A 5,256-nucleotide genomic window follows, 5' to 3' on the forward strand; every position below is an offset into this window, starting at 1 on the left:
ATTTTATTGCAATTATCTGATGCAAGTTTTCTAATATAGGGTTGGACAGAAAGTATTCGGCTTCTTTCTGTTCATTTGATTTTAAAGTACATTTACATTAAAATCTTTGGCATTACATTACAAAGCATATGCGAGTAGAGTTTTAAGTCGGTTTTTATATATATTTTAACTGTGCTATCTTAAAAAGAAGAATTCATCGCATAAATGTGAAATCATCTCTGGTGCCAATGGTGAGATACTCTTTTGCAATAAAGTGAAATGGTTCACTCACAGCTACTCATTGCTGTGGTCTGTACATGACTAAAAATGTTAATAAAATTATAAAAATAATTTAAAAGAATTGTTATCGCCAAATAACTATACAAGGCCTATAAGAATGTCATAAGCCGTTATGGTCATTACAAAAACAAAATCGATGCTAAAGGCACCTCACAGACTGCTTAAAGAGCAATTAACAAATAATTTTCTTTAATGTGTTATTAAATTTTTGGGGTTTAAGCTCATTTAAATAATGCTAAACAATATAAAAGCCAAAGCAATATTTTTAATTTTTCTAAACATTTATTTTAAATAATTTCAAATTTTTTTTAAAATAGTTTAAAATTTTTATTTAGTTTTAACTTATCATACATTTTTTTTTATTGTTTTAAATTTTTTTGTTATAGAACCTCAATCCATTTTTTTGATAATTTGTAAATTATTTTTGATGGTTTTCTACGTTAAATATTATTTCTATATATTTTTATTCCTTAACTTATCATAATTTTTTTTTTTTATTTTTTTGTTATAATATCTTAATCGATTTTTTATTAATTTATACATTTTTGGTGGTTTTCTATGTTTAATATTATTTCAAATTTTTTCATTCTTTAGCTTATCATAAATTTTTTTTTATTTTTTTTTTATTTTTTTGTTATAATATCTCAATCAATTTTTTTATTAATTTGTAAATTATTTTTAGTGTTTTTCTATGTTTAATATTATTTTCACATATTTTTATTCTTCAACTTATCATAAATATTTTTTTATTTATTTTTTATTTTTTTTGTTAATATCTTAATCCATTTTTTTATTAACTTGTAAATTATTTTAGTGGTTTTCTATGTTTAATATTATTTCTATATTTTTTTATTCTTTAGTTTTTAATGTTTTCCACATATTTGTTTATGTTTTACTGTTTTCTTTTTTGTTTTTGTTTTCCTTTCTTTTAATATTATTTTATGTATTTTATAGTCGCTTTTTATTTTCCTTTTTTATAGTTTTTTTATTTTTTTCTTATATATTGCAATTCCGTTTTTTAAGTGTTTTTTTTATTTATTTTTTTCACTTCGTTCTGATTTTCTTCTTAATAAAATTATTATTATTATAATTATTATTATAATTATAATATAATTACAATTTTTTCGCTGTTTTCGTTTTTGTTTATATTTTATTTATACAACTTTTTTTTAAATATTTTAATTCTATTTTTGTAATATTTTTTTTTTGTTCTGATTTTCTTTTAAATATTATTTTCAATTTTTTGCTGTGTTCTCTTTTGTTTTTATTTTCTTTTTGTATAATTTTTTTTTGTATTTTATCGTTGCTTTTTATTTTCCTCTTTTATAATTTTTGATTTTCTAGATTTTCTTTTTTTTTAGTTTTCAGTTTTTTATTGTTTTTTTAATTATTTCAATTCTATTTTTTTAATGTTTTTTCATATTTTTTTTTATATCGTTCTGATTTTCTTTTTAATATTATTTTTAATTTTTTGTTGTGTTCTCTTTGGTTTAATTTCCTTTTATATAATTTTTTTTTGTATTTTATCGTTTCTTTTTATTTTCCTTTTTTGTAATTTTTGATTTTCTAATATTTTTTTTAATTTTTTATTTTTTTTTTTTATTATATTTTTATATAGTCTTATTTTTACTTCGTTCTGATTTTCGTTTTATTATTATATACAATTTTTTTGTTGGTTTTTTTTTGTTTATATTTAATATGTGTAAATATTAAGTTTATTAAACAAAGTTATAATAAATATAAAAATTCATAATGAAATATATTTATAATTAACTAATATATAATGAAATAGTGCAAACTTATAGGTGTAATTTATATTAAAAAATAATTTTTTAATTGTTATGTGTTAAATTTATGACCTAAGCGCAGAAATAATTGAAATAAATATATTAAATAAATTACAAATATATTTATATAAAATATATGAATAATGATATATATATAAATATATATAATATAATAAATATGTAAATAATAAATATATAAATATATAGAATATAAATTTATATAAATAATAAATAATATAAATAATAAATATATAAGATATATAATATATAAATATATATATATAAATATATATAAATATATATATATAAATATATATATAGATATATATATATAGATATATATATAAATATATATATAAATATATATATAAATATATATATAAATATATATATAAATATATATATAAATATATAAATTATAAATATATATAATATAATAAATATATAAGTATATAAATATATAAGTATATAAATATATAAATAAATAAATATATAAAATATAAATATATAAATATGTAAATATATAAATATATAAATATGTAAATATAAGTATAAATATAAATAAAATGAATAAATAGATAAATTTATATAAATACAAATAAAAATTTATATAATTTATTTTACTTTTTTAGTTTTTACAGATATATTTTAATTATTGCTTTATTAAATCTTTCTTATATTTTTATTTTTCTGTATATTTTGTTTAAATAAAAATTTTTCGAGAATTCTTATTTCATACAGGTAACTTTATAAGAAAGAAATATTTAGTATTGTACTTTATTTTCTATGTTTTTTTTTGGAATTTATATTAAAACAAATTTCTAAAATGTTTGTAAATATATATTAAAAGCACTGTAACTTTTATTGACAATGTAAATTCCTTAAACTTGAGTTTTAAAAATGAAAAATATTTTATTTTATTTTATTTTTTATTAATATTTTTTTTTTGGATAAGTTTTTATATCCCTTTTGCTGTATTACTTCTAGGTCAAACAATTGTTTCAAGTACTCAAGAAGTGAATCATACCCAAAAGGCACATAAATCCACACTTTAAACTCTGTATTTTTAACAGTTTATGTCAATTAACCAAGCTTAACCTCTTGAAGGAATTAGAGTTCGTTTACCCTTAATTTTTTTTCACACTTTCTTAGAGTTTTCTCCTGTCTTTCTTTGTTGAAACTCCTGTTCCACCATTTCACTAATAAGGAGTTTGTAAATAATTTACGCTTTTTATAGTTTAACCGTCAGCAACCTTCAGCCTTTTCTCATATTTTTTTTTTAATGTGTAAAAAATACATTTATACAGCATCCTTTATTTGCCTTGGATCAGAGAGAAAGTGCACAGCTCAATCATCAAAGGCTAAATGTTTATTAAGAGTGCAGTTAACATGAGTGAAACCTTAACTGCGGTCATTTTAAAGTGTTGTTTAAGCCAAGTGTTTATTTATTGATAAACATGTGCGTACGGAAACTGAAAAGGCCGAAAAGGCCGACGAGTGGGTCTCTGTCTTAACCTATTTTTCAGTTCGCTTTTCACTTTGTTTTCTTTGTCCCTGCGTTGTATTGTTTGCTTTCTTTGTATTGGTTATCTTGGTAAACATTGAATATTTTACATGTTTTTGTTTACCTTTTTGCGGGGGACATAAATATTTATCATACGCTCCTCGTATTATATACCACGTACCTTAAAATAAACTCCAGAAAAGCTCTTAAAAAAATAAAATAAATAAATAACCAAACCAAACAAAACCAAACCAAACCAAACCAAACCAAACCATGGCAAAGTACGTTTATTTGATATCCTTGCTAAAAAGGACACACTATTTTCCAGAAAATGGCATGGCAGCCACACTTGAATTTCGCATAAATTTTGGATGGGTTGACTTTCAGTGCCTTACATTTGGCTTTCGTGCTTTTTATTTTGAACTTTCAATTCTACTTTTTTTTCTTCGTTTTCCCTAAATTTTCTTTTTCTTTTTTTTTTTTATTTTTACTTCAGTTTCATCATTTCTGGTCTTTGGTGGCATCGGTTAATACTGGCGTATATTGAGCATAGAAAGTGCACTTCAGAAACGTTTTCAATTCGTTTTATTTATACGGACTGTTTCAGCAAAAGGAATAATTTTAAGGCAGGATACAACGATTTTCGATTTACGTCTGTTCGTATATTTGCCAGTGTCTGTTATTCCATAAGTAGGCGTACGTATATTTGATTGTAGGTAGCGTGCGTGTGTGTGTCTCTACGCCTTCAGTTTGTGGTCAAGTGAAGGCATTTCATCTTAATCGAGAATAGCCCGAATTGGTTCATTGGTTTAGAAATTTGATATGGGTTCATTGTGAAAATATTGCCAATAATTTAAGTTTAATTTTATGCTAAAAGAATTTTTAAGTGGTTATGCTATATGAAATTTATAACGGCTTGTTAAGTTTCCTTAAAGGATATTTAATCGATTGTAATAATTTAAGCATATTTATAGGATTTGTATGATAATCATATACCGAAGATCATATTTTGAAATATTTTTCATTGTGATTCTTGTTTTTTATTTTTTGTGGTTGCTTCTTTGTAGACATGTACGTCTCAAAACATACATGAGAAGAATATGAATTTTACAGTAAAATATTTAACAAAGTTAAGTATTAAAGCGAAATTATATAAAATTAAACTAAAAACTAAAACTAAACTTAACTTATTATGTTAAGTTCAAAAGCGCACTTTAGAGGGGATTAATTCCAGTATATGAAATTAAAATCTCACTATTTATGTTAATGTCGTTTACAATCTTATAATTATGTCTAGTCCGGAGAAGACTTAAGAATATTATAGACCACTTTTTTCTATTAGTATCGACACGATAGTACAAACCTTTCACTAACAATACAATAAAGCAAAACTTTAAATGTAAACGCCTAAATAGCTCTAACGAATAGCTCTGAACTCAAAAATAAAGTGGTCAAGTTAAGGTACATACTGTTACTCGTCTATGAAACTAAAGTAGATATGTCACAATAGTCTTCAAATGATGCCGTGACGTGGTGACAAGCTCCCACTCCATTTTAAAATCTAATCTATCTAATCTAAGGTATATAGTCAAAAACAACGCATTACCTGAAAGGAATATTAAAACTAATAGCATGTGGTTCCAAATGTGGTATTTTAAATTCAATGGAACTAAGGTGAATATGTCA

This window comes from Teleopsis dalmanni, chromosome X (assembly GCF_002237135.1).
Source record: "Teleopsis dalmanni isolate 2A chromosome X, ASM223713v2, whole genome shotgun sequence".
Lineage (NCBI taxonomy): Eukaryota > Metazoa > Arthropoda > Insecta > Diptera > Diopsidae > Teleopsis > Teleopsis dalmanni.